At 36.2% G+C, this 15,171-nt stretch overlaps 1 protein-coding gene and 1 long non-coding RNA gene across 5 annotated transcripts in view; both read right to left on the minus strand.

Moving 5' to 3' along the window:
- Nucleotides 1-13,546, minus strand: part of LOC308186148 — a 34,625-nt gene extending 21,079 nt beyond the window's left edge. The window contains exons 1-2 of the long non-coding RNA XR_013943929.1: nucleotides 12,285-13,546; nucleotides 11,797-11,854 (exon numbers count right to left, since the gene is read on the minus strand). This is a non-coding gene — a long non-coding RNA (uncharacterized lncRNA). The remainder of the gene's footprint in view (nucleotides 1-11,796; nucleotides 11,855-12,284) is intronic.
- AUH (AU RNA binding methylglutaconyl-CoA hydratase) overlaps nucleotides 1-15,171 on the minus strand; it is a 114,229-nt gene that overhangs the window by 30,140 nt on the left and 68,918 nt on the right. The gene's annotated exons all lie outside the window — the stretch shown is intronic.

Raw genomic sequence — 15,171 nt, forward strand, 5'->3', positions numbered from 1 at the left:
GTACATTTTGTCCTCTGAACACAACTTCTAAAATTCTTCTTATAATTCACAGACTAAACTGGATCAAAAATGGATAGGTTTTCAGTAGTGTCAGGACTGTGAATTCCGAACACCAAAAGGAATTTCACAGAGGTAGATGTCAGTGCTTTAATATTCATTTACCTCCTAATTCAGAAGTTACTGACAGAGTAACTGAACAGCAGAAGTCTGGCTACCAGTCTCTTTGTTATTCCATCTCTAAAGTTAACTTGCCAAAAAGAAATAGTTGCAATTGTTCAAAAATATCTAGTAAAAGAGGCTTTTGACTGGAACATGAATAATTGCATTTTAAGTTCGACCAGAAGCCACGGAATGACAACAGCATACTGGGGTTGTTCTTTTTTTCTTGTTACATGTCAAATGTAATTTGCTATAATAATTACACCGTCACTATGTTTTGTTGCTTTACCACCTAAAGATCATCAGAAATAGCTTCAAGTAATTAGCCTAACACATATGCAAACTAGATTACGGAAATAACATATATTTTAAATGCCTCAAAACATAACGCAGTTGCTTTTAATTAAAAAAAATAGAAAAAATAAATTGTATTTGTTGATTTAGGCTAATTATAAGAGTAAGGATTGTAATTAAAACATGAATTACCTGAACTGGAGCTACAAGATGCAAGTTGTTTCACTTATTACTACAGACATCTCAACATGTAGCACCATCCAACGAGTTACTAAAACCGTCATACTCTGAACCACAACTGAGTCATCATGCACATCTTAAGTTCCATCCCTGAAGATCAAAGCTAAAATTACACTTTGTTCAACATGAAACCATCAGAGTCTAAAACTCATTTTACTTCATCACCTAAAGCCTGAAGCTGTCACTGAACATCCTATGTGTTTGTAAACTATTATATAAAATCGTTTGAAAGCTAGTATCTGTGCCTTCTGAATCGTCTTACAAGAAGAGAGCAATTTGTCTCCTTAGACAAGTGATCATCTCATAAGACAATGTTAGGAAAAGAACTCTTTTTAGGAAGTATATGATTAAATGGCTTTGGATGCAGTTAAACTCCTCATTTAAAAGCCACTACAGCTGCCTAATTTAAGACACTGGGAGGGAAAAAAAAAAAAAGCACTCTATTTTAATACACCATTCAAGATGAAAAATACAAAATCATTGTATATGATAAGTGCTGCAAACACAATAACACTATGGGAGAATTTTGATCAGCTCATTAAACTGGTTAGTGAGGCCTGAACTGTGTTAAACACATATCTATTACATCTACAGACTGCTGTAATTAAGCTTTCTGGATTTTATAGCCATAAAATAATTCTTAATGAACAATGCAACATTTTAAAAATTTATTTCAATGAAATAAAATTAAATATATTTTTTCTAGTAAAGCCACTATAACAAGGACATTAACGGCAACTTTCATAACTCTCTGAACTACTGTTAAATTTACTTATCACAGAATGACTGATTTAAAAAAGTTGTAAGTTTTAAGACAGGTATAAAGTGCTGCCTCTAGGCCAGGTATTCCATGCTGCCTACTTTTAATATGATGTCTCAAATCCAAAAAAGAAAGAAAAGGAAACCTGCTTAAATACACACTTGAAACACTTGAATGCCACACAGTGTTCGAACAATTAGACTAACATCAACAATTGGCTTTGTGCATTTTATGAACAGGCTAGACAGAAATAATCACTCAAATAAAGAAAGGATTAATCTCATTTTACTTTACACTCTTCTATATAAACTAATAATTATTGTAAGGTTTGAACTGCATTCTAGCTGTAGACTTTTACAACATAACAGGTAAAACACATTTCTAGTTTCACATTTCCACTTGATATAGCAGGAACTGAAATTATGGAACACACAAAGTACTCAGCTACTTAAACGCACAAACTTCAGATTACTGAATGATTTGCTTAAAGCCAGGTATTTCTCCAGCTGAAAGCAGACAAAATTTTGGCAGCAATCATTGGAGAAAAAATGTGCATGCAGAAAGCTCAACAATAAACTCGTTCTGCAAGTATGAGGGCAGTAAATGCAACACCTCGAAGGAAAACGAGAAAACAGAATGTCACACAGTGTATATAAGGTGGAACAGGGGACAGGATACTCAAGAGGAATATGCAAACATCACCCACGAGCACAAATGGAATATAAGCTGGAGTTGACAGGGAACAAAAAGAGCTTCTGTAAGTATACTAGCAGCAAAAACTGACAAAGGTAAGCGTGGGTCTGTAGTGAATGAGGCATGAGACCAAGAAACAAAAGACGTGGAATAGGTATGACAAAGGACATCGAAAAGCTGAAATACTATCCAGTGCTTTCTTTGCCTTGCTTTTATTGCCAAGGTTTCTTCTCAAGCTTACCAGGGTTCCTGAGCCTCATGGTAGTGCCTGGAGGACTGAAGTACTACCCACAGTAAAGGGTGGTTTAGTTAAAAAACATCTGAGCAAACTGTGCATAAACAAGTCTGAAGTGAGAAGATGGGTTGCATTTGAGGGTGCTGAGGCTCATATCACGGTGACACAGGGCAGTTTCTTTGGTCTCTTCTTTGCAAGGACACAGCCATCAAAGTACCTGATGGCAAGACAACCAAAATGTAAATATCATATCCCTCTTCAAGGAGGAGGACCCAGTGAACTTGATGACAGCCAGCCTAACCTATGTCTATGGAAAGATTTCATCACCCATTTTCCTGGAATTTATCTCTAAAAACTTGAGAGGCAATACCTGACCAACCTGACTGCCCTCTATGCTGCAATGTTTGATTCAGTATATGTGGGGAAGGAAGAACATTTACCTCAAATTTAGCAAGCTTTTGACGCAGCCTACCAGTAGACTTTGCAGCCAGATTAGAGGTATGGATAAGACGAGTGGGCTAACAGATAGGTGGAAACATGACAGTCTAAGGAAAAGCTCAACACGATACAGCAGTGTGTGCACTTACAGCCCAGAAAGCCAACCATATCCTGCACTTCACCAAAGGAAGCATGACCGGCAGGCTGAGGGAGGTGATTCTCCCTCTCTCCTCCACTCTCATGAAACACTCCCTGAAGTGTTGAGTTCAGCTCTGGGGACCCCAGCACAAGAAGGACATGGACATATCAGAATGAGCCCAGAGGATGGCCATGAAGATGATGGAAGGGCTGGAGCATCTCTCCTATGAAGACAGGCTGAGGGAGCTGGGGTTGCTCAGCCTGGAGAAGGGAAGGCTCTGGGCAAACCTTATGGTGGCCCTCCAGGTCCTCCTTCCAAAAGGAGGCCTACAAAAAAGCTGGGGAGGGACTCAGGAAGTGTACTGACAGGACAATTGGTAATGGCTTTAAACTTAAAGAGGGGAGATTTAAATCAGATAAAAGAAAGAAGTTCTTTACTCAGAAGGTGGTGAGGCACTGGCATAGGTTGTCCAGAGAAGCTGTGGATGCCCCGTCCCTGGAAGTGTTCAAGGCCAGGTTAGATGGGGCTTTACACAACCTGATCTGGTGGGAGGTGTCCCTGCCTATGGCAGGCAGCTGGAAGTTGATGATCTTTAAGGTCCTTTCCAACCCAAACCGTTCTATGATTCTGTGACTACTCAAAGCACATGGACAACATTTCAAAGTCCCAGTCCCATTGCAGGTCTTTATTTGTGGTGTTATTTGAGGGGGTGGAATGTCAATACTGCAGTCCAAAGCAGTATATTAAATTCTAAAAATAGAAAGAATCAAAATCTTCACAATGAGGGTGGTCAAACCCTGGAACAGGTTGATCAGAAAAGCTGAGGAATAACTAAGCTTCAGACACATAAAATTTGACAGGACAAAACCATGAGCAACCTGACTAACTTCAAAACTGGTCCTGTTTTAACAGGACTGGAGCATGCGACCTTCAAAGCACCCTTCCAACCAAAGTTGCTCTATCATTAAAAAATACAAACGGGAAGTTCATCCCATATGATATTAGCTCTAGTCAATCAGGTTCAACTGTGCCAGTAGAAGAGGTTATTGCTTCTCTTTAAATACCAGTGATACTGCTTCTAAAATTGACCCTAGATTCTAGAATTTAGATTCTAGAATCAGAATTAGATTTCCTAAGATTGCTTTCATCCAAATCAGCCTGAATGGCTTGAATTGTAGAGTCTTTGTTAGTGCCTTCGTTTCAACTGTAATAAAGAAAAGTTTGCACAATCTGTTCTGCAAGCAGATCTACATGAGTGATGACTTCTGGCAAGAGGGCAATATATGCAGCTGAGGGTAGGATAATAAGCAATAATCTCTTTTCTCAGCACAGCTGCTTGTAATATGCTGACACCCTTCCATGTAACTATTTAAATTGTTTAAGCAACCACATCAGGAAAAAGTGCATCATGGCTAGGTCATCAGAACTTGCATTCAAAGAAGCAACTGTTCTTTGTCAGGTAACACAGAGACCCAAATTAGCTAGTGTGAGTGAGGTAAGGAGCAAGGACTGAGGGAGCAGAGTATCGACAGAATACATGAGTTTTGTCAGCACTTACTGGTCTTGCACTGACTGGTCCCTTACTGCTCAGTCAATCCACAGTTGCAAATGCTAGTAATGATGTAATGGTTAGTTCAAAAAAGAAAAGGTACTTAGATCACATGAACATCACTCAGCTATCAGGTCACTGCTGCATTAGAACCTACAGATCCTGCTGTGCAATATCAACTCAGTTGTACAAGTACTGAACAAAGCAGGGGCTTAAGGGGAGGAAAGACCAGAAAAATTAATAGAAAGAAAATCCATGGAGAGTTATTAAAAATACATAAACTATATCCAGCTCAGAAATTCCCTAATCAGAAAACTGAGATTAGGAAAGCAATGAAGTGAGGTATCATTTATATATATCTACCCTGTCCTAGGAACCTATTTCTGTCTTCCACAGGAGAAAGGACACTGGGATAGACCTTTAGGGTAGACGATACCCTTGGTATCATTTAGAACTCCTTGGTTCTAAAGCCTCACTCGCTCAGTTAAGTCCCACTTGTAAACTAGAGAACCATATCTGGAAAACTGTAACATCTATTCACTTTTGTGCCTGAAAGTTTAAATTTAAGCTTACAGACTTCATCCAATGCTTAAAATTGTTTGAGGCTGTCCAATCAATAGTTGTTTGTTGTTTTTTGTTGTTTCTTTTTTTTTTTAACCTGTGTGAATATCAGGAAATTAAATAATTAACAAACTCACAAAAGTTTAGCCTTCTTTACTTCGGTAATAACACTTTATTTTTGGGGGGGGGGGGGGTATAAAATTTTCTTATTGCTTCAGTACAGGAAAACCAAGACCACCCTATAAAATTGTGAACCTAAGATTGGGTCAGGAACAACAGTTCTAGTAACACCTGCATCTGTGACTTAGGGGAAGCACACAGGGAAAAGAGTGAGAAACAAGGAAGCCATGAAATGGTTTCTACAACTCTGATAGTTCAAAACTTTCTTTTCTTCCACTGCATATCCACACTCAACTGCAGCATCAATCAGCTGTTCTTCAAATCAAATTACGTTCGTTGTAAATATCAGAAGCAAAATTCAGGAGTATTGAAGAAAAGTTATTTTTTCTCTATCTAGAATATGTTGGGAATGCCAGTGGCAGTCTAGTCCTGCTAAAAGGTACAAGGGGTTTAGATTATAATGTACATGGTCAGCCTTCAAACCTTTGCTCATCAGAGTATGAGGATGAAATTTCAGCTGATTTCATTCTCCAAATAACAAAGAAGGTATCTCTACCCCATCTTCTCATCTTGCCATTCCTCTCTGCATCTTTTGTTGACTCCAATCAACTTCTATTGAGTAAAGTATCAGTGTAATGCTTTTCAGTTGTTAGTTTCATTATATCCATTAAGTCTGATTCAGTACTGAGTGTCTGAACCTGGTCTTTGAATGACAGCAGAAATGCCAATATCCACAATTCACTTCTCAAGCTCTGAAATAAGTACCTTTTTGCCTTCCTCTAGAGAAGACCAATTATTCTCTTCAAATTCAGCCTCAAAATTTTCCTTTACTCTGACACAACAAAAGCTGAAGAGATTGCATCACTACCAAAACCATTATCTATCACACCAAAGAATGTGGTCTCATGGTTTCCTTATATTTTGAAACCAATATATTGCATCTTTTCTTTAATTTACGCTTTACAAGGACAATCACTTTTCTCCCCTTTGGCACTATGCCTTAGACAAGACAGTTCTCATCCAAAACCAAGGTATTTGTGTGGTACAACACTATAAATGAATGATACCAAATATTTTTAAAAGGACCTTTTTGTTATTGGAGAGTCTAGCAAATCCTCCCATTACTTAGATTCCATTTTTAGCATGCTAGATTTGCAGTTATATTAAGAAATCCTATTTTTTTTAATGAAGAAATAAGTGGTAACTTCCTTTTTAACATTTCTTTAGGTATCAGAGAGATAAGTAGGACATGCACATAATTTTTAATTATGTATTTGAAAATCACATTCAAAATTGAAGTGAGTTAATGAACTTCAAAGTAAATGGCAAATTAACAGTTGCCTTCCATTACATCATTGCAGACCAATAGTCCAGGTATAAATACATCACTTTTTCCAGCATGCAACATAACAGCATAATTCTGCTGCACTAGCTTCATGGTATGAATAATATAATGCCCAAACACTGATTCATAAGACTATAAAACAAGAGACTGATGTGGAACACAGTTCAGCCACTTTTTATCCCACTGAGACAATGTGATTCATATAATAGACATTTTCTAAATGTCTGAGAAACTACTCCACATGAACTCCTCCATAAAAGAAGGATTAAAGTATGATACAAATCCTTAACTATCCAGAAGGCTTGACACAGTGAGGCATGACAGGATCCAAAGAAGAAGTGCTCTAACACAAAAGGTATTTAGTTACAGAGATTTAAACAGAAGTCCTAAAATGACCATCTTATTTTTACACATAAGTGCTGAGGTAATTTACTAAATTATGTGTTATTTTGATAAATTATATAAATTATATTGGTAGGATACATTGTCATATCACAGTCCATCCACTGATTTGGCTGTTTTCCAGTCACAAGTGTTTGATTTCCCTGTTTCTCCTTAAATTCTACATTTCATGACACAAAACTAATGTGGCTATTCCCACCTTTCCACTATTTCTACCTTCAGTTGCTTTCATAAAGCCTCTAGTCATCTACAGAAGTGTCAGATGTTCAAAACCAACATCTCATTTCACTACTATACCTATAACGAGCTCAGTGCTTTCTGCAACCAGCTCTGTCTCAGAAAAGCCACAATGGATGAAGACTCTTAGTGTGGCTGGATCCTGCACAGAGACACCAAAGTCAAAAGAGGAAAGGTTCTTTTCACATTCACCACTTCAGATTTGTGTCCATGTGGCTTCAGATAACACCTTGGCCTTTTCTGCAGACAAAGTTTATGCTGTAGTTGTGAGTAAGTCTGTGTACTCATATCTGAATACAAACTGACTGCAACTTTTTTTTTTTAATATCTATCTTTTCTCTCTCTGATTTATATTAATTCTTAATTATTTATAATATCATAACAGTTACCAATTCCAAATTTTGTAATGTTTGAGAACTTAAAACAACCCAACACAATCCAAGATAAGTGTGTTTTTGTTTTGTTTTTGCTGTTCTTCCTTACAGCCCTTGACTTCCAGCTTAATATGCCCATATATGCAAAAGTAAAATATCTAGAAAGACATGTACCACAGTAATTAATCTTGACACTGCTCTAACACATACTATGCTGAAGACAATGTCACTGTCATAAGCAAAGTTTCCCTTACCAGCTACTTCACTTCTCTTTCTGCCATAGTCACTTAAAGACCCTTGGCCTTTTTTGAACATAAAGATAAAATGAAATTAGGCTTGAACAAAGAGCTATCAAGATTACGCAGTGACATCAGCTGTTTTACTGATGACTACAACACTGGTAATGTTTCATTTTTCAGAAGTTTTACAGTATTTTTTCTGCCTTTGCATTTCAATAAACAAAGTTTCACCTCTTAGATCTTCTGAAATATGAGAAAATAGTCTTGTTTCTGAGATGCCTAAAAATTCAGTCTGTCTTCTTCACTGATGCTCTTCTAGCATTAATAATTTATCATTTCAATGTGATAACTGTTATGAACTGCAGGGCTAACTGTTGAGCCCAGTCAGCTCTTTCTTCCTCATATCCTCAAACCTTGAATCAAACTTCTTGTTCCTGAAATTAAACATGAAAAACTAACATCACTGTCTTAGAGATCATCAGAATTAACATTTAATATAGCTCAAATGAAAACTAATAACCTGAATGCCATGCCAATGGGGAATAACACCACTAAGATCCTTACACGATCAGAGAAAATTCTTTTGATATAATTGGTAGTACTAAAAAAGGCAAAGAAAACGAAGGATGTTTAACAGACTTCAATAACACACTTGCATTTAACATCAATAACACTTCTGCATTTTCTTGTTTTAAAATTTTAATGGGTAAACATCTTTTATAAAGAATATCAGTCAGCACTAATCAAAATATAGAAAATTTGCTAATCTTTTGGAATGTGTAACTGTCAGGAATTGAAAAAAAATCTTTATTTGACTTCTTTGTTGTCAAATAGAAATTGGATCTGGTGGCTCACCTACCATCACAGAGAAAGTTCAAACAATCAAATTTTCAATGACGCCATGCACAGATATAGAATATGGACTTAATACTATGGATATTCATCCTTGATTATCTTATCTGCAAAATTCTGTTGACAAATTATACACAAGCTTAGTATGTCTGTTCTTCAGAAGACTGGAAGTAGAAGACTAAAAATACAGTTATCTGCTTTTTAATACTGTAAACATGAGCTAGAACAATTAAATAAGCAGAGGGCTTCTAACAAGCTGCAGCATTTTCTCCAAGGCATAGGCTTTTTAAAGTAATTTATTATTTCATTGCTTACTCTCTACTTCTATGCTGTTAAACTACAGGAACGATGACAGAGTGTTATGAAACAGCATTTACAACTACACTACGACAATTTTATCAGCTGACTTGAATCAGATTCCACCTAGTCTCACATTCAACATCTGATTTCCCCATAAAAGATACACAGAAGAGACTGCTACATCACTGAATCAATCTGAATTTTCCTCAACCTCCCAGTGTAAAGATCAACTTAAATGCAAAGGTTCAGATCTCATTCAAATCATTCAGAGTCATTATTAAAATAAATTGGTCACTTCAAGAAAAAAAATTAAAACTTTCTAAACACCTTCATAAAATTATTTTGTAGAAATTAGTACCTTGATTGATTATTTCTGCTTAAAAAGTAGAAAATTCTAAGTCTTTGTTTTTTGACTTAGATATTATATGAAATGAGACAGAAACGTGATTAGGAGGCAAAAAAACGTGCAAACCAGCCCTTTTCACAATGAGAACAGCTTAAATAATCGCAGAGAAAAATTATACAAAGATAATTGCCAGAATGGCAAAGGCAATAACTGACAAAGAAACACTGAAAGTATTTGACTCATCATAGGACAGACAGAAAACAGAATAATGTACATTATTTTTAATTATTTCTGTACAGAAGTAAAACTTAGCAGGCCAGCATTTAAAGAAGACAGAGTCACAAGCAACTTCTCACAAAGAATGTCAATTATTACTAAAAATGAAAATATCAGTCATATGGAGGTGTGTTCTATTTAGATGAAATGATATTCAAATGTAGTTAGTTCTTGGAAAACATTTTCCTCCTACACACATTCTTAAAGCTGACTTTTTCATTACGGAAATGATTACTACTATTACACTACTTCCATATTTCTACATTGCCACCCCAGTGATTGATGTAATTTACTTTAATCAGACACTCAAAAATCGATGAGCTGCACTGCAGATAGTTTAAGTCCCAATATCCCACTTCTGCAGTAGTGCAGATTAGTCTGGGGTTATTTTATCTTTGCAAAACAAGCAAAAATATACTACCGATCCTACACATATCTGCAGATTAAACATAAATCAATAGCATCTTTTACACATAACAAATTTTCAAATTCTTTAACAATACAACTTATCTGCCATAATCCATACTTAATTCAAAAATCATCTCTATACTTTGCTGAAGTTGACTTCTCATGGCTTATGTGGTACAAAGATACTATGCTCGCCTATACTTAGGTCTCTAAATACCAGGAAAACATCTGAACTTTCCCCCAGAGATGACTTCAATTTCAGTGGGCATCCCAATATTCTGTTTCGCAGAAGAGACAGTAAAGACCATAAATAAAGCAGAGCAGAACTGCCACACCTCACTTTCAATTAGAGTCAAAACTAATTTTTTGGTCACGTAGAGTCAGCCAAATTAACTCTACACTTGTTCTGTACTTGATAATCATATTACCTAATCTACTAAAAAGAAATTATCCTTAGTGCCACCCTTTACAATCTACTGAGTTGTGGACTACAGAGCCCCTGTAAAATATTATCTACATTTACCTTTTCATGAGCCTGTACTGACAAGGAAGCTATGAGAATAATAGAAATTCTTAACATGATAATAAACATTCATCTCCCTCTGTGAGAAAAATCCACATAACCAATCAAAGAAATAACGGATCTATAAATTTGTAGAGACACTTCCCAAAGCTCAGTGCTTATTGATGTGTTTATGTAAACCCCTAAAATTAACACAGTCCCTGACAGAATTAGACTATGTACATATAAACAGAAGAACACAATTTCTTTTAGCACTGAAAATGTGACATTTGGTTGCTTTTTCTTCTTATCTGCTTATTTAGGCATTTCTGGATGGACTTCAGTTACATTTGCTCAGCCAATGCAGAACCTTACCTCTGGCAATGGTCTTTTTCAGAGAATAATGAAAATCTTTCTAAAAGAAAAAAAAAAATAAACCAAAAAAAGCCCACACATTTTTTTCCCGAATCTCTGAAAAAAAAAAAAAAATCTCAATATTATTTTCAAAAGGAACTCTTCTAGTCAAGATCATTCCATCTACTCTTTGCATCTGTGGAAACATTAGTCAGATGCTAAGAATGTAGAAGCAAGATTCCAACTCCATGTTAGTCCTTTGTTTAGGAGCAAAACCTAGAACACCCAACACAACCTAGCAAAACCTTGGGAAAACAATAACAACAACAACAACAACAACAACGAACGATGAAACCCAGGACAACCTGGAATAAACACCCCAATGCAACCCAGTCACTGATATCAGACACGCTAGCGTATACCAACGCTCAATTCAGGTGAGCACTTACTCAACCACATATATAAACTATGACTCTAGAAATAAGTTACCAATCTCAGAATGCTTCTCTGTTCAGCTTGGTTATGTAGTTTGAAGTTAATTACTAGAAAAAAATCATTTTTAAATATAGATCCACAAACACACACGGATCAGAACTGCCTATGATACTATAGTATCTTTCAGTTCCTTTTACTTCTCCTATCCTGGCATTCTCCGGGCCAAGAATCACTGTACCCTGTGAGTGTCTTGCTCCTTAAATGTGACTATTCACAATAATCCTGTCTTCAATAAGAAATAGCCACTTTTAAGATAATTTCAGAAAGCATTTCACCTTTACAGCATGGAAAAAAATCTGCAACTGAACTGACAAATTCATATTAACCTTAACTATAGCAATGCTATCATTTCACTATTACTCTACACTTATTTGTAAAGATAATGCTGCTTTCCTTTCCGTTTTCATCAGCCTGGCGTGCTGGTGTGACAGCCTAAAACAAACTCCCTTCGGCACCAACCCTTTAACTGCAGACTTACCTTGCATATCTTAGGCTTGGTTAAGCAGGAATACAACTAATAAATTTCTTGCCTGAGCCTGTTACCATCAATAAGAGAATATTAAAGTGAGTTTACTATCCATAACTCACACAGCAATATGAAAGAAGGAAGAAATCATAAAACACCTTTCACTGAAAGACTAAACTACCACTCATACATGTAATGAAACTTGTGAAGTAGAGATTTTGTCAGAGGTGATAATTCGAAGTCCTAGAACGGCAGGAAACAAGAGAACAAAAAAAAGATAACAACTACAAAAAAAAAAAAAAAAAACATAAGACTGCAACAATATTTTGTTCTACAAATTGTGTTTTCAGGAAAGTCAACGATTTTTTCATTGACCCATTGTACTTCACCAACTGTCATTACACTGACCTACTTTGAAGATACAACTTCCTGTTTCTACACAGAGGGCAGGATTGAGGGAAAACAAACAACAACAACAACAAAAACAGATTTAGACTCACATGCACATATCACATGTTCTTTACGTTGTGCTATTACTTGTGCTTACATTATGCAAGCTCACTTTACCATGATTCTGAAAATTAAAAAAAATCAGTATGGTTTTTACTGTCTTTGATACTTCATCCAACTAACCAAGATCACAGAATCCCTGAATGATTGGGGGTTGGAAAAGATCACTGGAAGTCATGCTATCCAAACCCCCTGCTCAAAAAGGGTCACCTAGAACAGGTTATCCAGCACTATGTCCAGATCAAAGAAGTCTTTAGATACTTCCAAGTGCTTTTTAATTCACAGCAGTGGATGTTTTTTGTTGCTTTGTTATTGTCGTTGTTGTCTTCCTTTATGACTAAAGAGCAAGGACAACAATAGTTGCTTTTTATGCTTCATGAACCATTATTTTTGTACTCTTCCTGTTACTTTCTACTTATTTTTCACTTCAAGATTGAAGAAGTTGAATTTTGGGGTGTTTTTTTTTTGGTCACAGTGCTATGCTCTGGGTGACCTACTATTCTGTTGAAGAGATGATATCCAGAAATATATTTTGCACTTAAAAGTTTTTATTAGCATGAAGCTTTCTGATCACCTGCAGCAGTTATAAACCTGGCTAGGCATACCCTCCTTATAAACAACTGAAATACGAAAATTCAAGCACTGGATTTCTGCCCCTAATAGCAAATTTTGGAGGAGCAGTGAGAAATCCTTCACTAGTATGAGTCCAGTTTCAAAGGAAGTCACAGGACAATATATGTGGGTTAAAATTGTCTGTTGATTCCCTCAGTGTAAGGAAATTTAACCTACAAGCCATGAATTACCTTACCCATTGTCAAACTGACAGCAATTAGTGCATAAATCTGGCATGAAACTTCAGAAATTTCAGTAAAAGATCAACAGCTACCAGGTACATTTCAGATAGAATTATAATAGTAAAAAGTATTTGGTCTTCAAGTTATCACATTTCTCTTCCACATTAACAGCAATCAAGTCCATATCCAGTCCTTTACTTTGATTTGCGTGTGTGTACGTGTGTGTGTGTAAAACAGACATAACTGGAAAGCAAAATTTATACTTACAGGATAGGAAATAAAATATGGGCAAGAATTATGAATTATGATTTATAAAAGAGTACTTGCAATCTTTTATGTGAGCTTTCATATATCAAAATTCAAAGGAAATTATTGGCTAAGCATATAGAACTTGTATTTACTATTTATTGAATTATATTTCTGAAGCACACTTCCTTCTGTCTGATTTTCTTCATAACACTTACGGTTACGTACAAGCAGAGCTATGTTTCAGCTGCATGTTCTGTTCTTATTGTTAGGACGGTCTGTGAAGTTTTGATACTGCCTACAAAATGACCACATAATCATTTGTTATATTTGTCCAGAATTCTTACATTTGCATGACTTTGTTACTACTACAAATTAAATGCACATTTGTAAGTTGTCTGTACTTTCCAAGTTAAAATATAAGTCCAGGTCCAAACCAACAAGAAAAACAAACAGACATCTCTATCTGAATGAATGCAAAAATATCAACATGTACTATGCTTTTTATGTTCTGCATATCTACTAAATTCTGCCCTCAGAACCTCCTGTTCTTGAAGCCTCATAACACTGACATTATGCGTTGGATTGAACTTACAACACCTAGGTATTGAAAGCATTTTAGACATCAGAGTGTATCTACAACTTCTGACACAGAAAACACAGAAGTAACAGGAGCCCCATCCAGACACATGGGACACCCATGTTTAGGGAACTGAATCCCACATGCTAGCAGGAACAGCCTTCTAGGAACTGAACAGAAAGGTTGACTACTGCTTCAAGATACACCACCTCGCAAATACTTGTGTCCTTCAGCTATTTTTATGACCCTCATTTTGACAATTAATACAAATATCTTGTGTCCAGATGCCCAAGAGACTTCAGAATTGTCCTACCAGTTCACAGGAGTACACAGAAACAGGCTGGAGTTTACATTTGCCTGTCTGAATGCAGGTGTGATAGTATTCTAAGATTCTTCCAGAAACAGGGTGGTAGATACAGAAAAGATCAGCTTTCAAATTAAAGTAGCTATTTTTCACCAATCTTCCCTAAAAGGATGATAACTTCTCCCATTTTTATTAGTACATTGAGGATTCTAGTGCAAGAAAAATGGTAGGGAAGTCTCTACACTGTGAGACGGATTTACCACGAAAATTTTTCATCTGACTCAGCTAAGATCCACCTCACTCATTCATATATGCCACGAAGCAGCATTCATATATGCTAGATGAAGCAGCTTGTCAAAGGTTTTCATTTTTCCTTAGTGTTTCCTGAATGTTTAGTAGTAGTCAAACTCACTGCAATTTTAGGTGTACTTGAGACTGAGGCACCTGAGAACAGCTTGAAGATTTTGGAGGCGAGGCTTATAACAACAAAGTTCTACAGTATACAGTGAAAATTACACACACGAAATGTTCATAACTGTGAATGCTCAAGATTTTTAACTGGCTATCTTTCACCTACTTTCTACTAGACCTACTTTTATTCCAGCTCTGCTGGAAGAAGTATCACCTGCTGACCCCTTACAAGGAAACAGAGCAAATACTGCTATTTTCCAAAGTACTCTTCCCAGTAAAAACAGGGGAATAAAAAATGACATAATTACAGAAGAAGAAAACTACACTTAGCTTATGTTCCTTTTAAGTACAAACCTTTGGCAAATACGTTACAGAAATTCATTTGAAACAGTCAATAAAGCAGATGTTAAGCTGAGCAAAGTGAAAAACTGCAGGCAGTAATGCCAGAAAACAATGAACTCGTAGAATACAGACATTTTCAAGAATGACAGTCACATGAATGTTTACAAGATTACATTGTGCTACTTTATGCTTCTAGAGTA

The sequence above is a fragment of the Anser brachyrhynchus genome, assembly GCF_964034855.1.
Source record: "Anser brachyrhynchus genome assembly, chromosome: Z".
In the NCBI taxonomy this organism is placed as follows: domain Eukaryota; kingdom Metazoa; phylum Chordata; class Aves; order Anseriformes; family Anatidae; genus Anser; species Anser brachyrhynchus.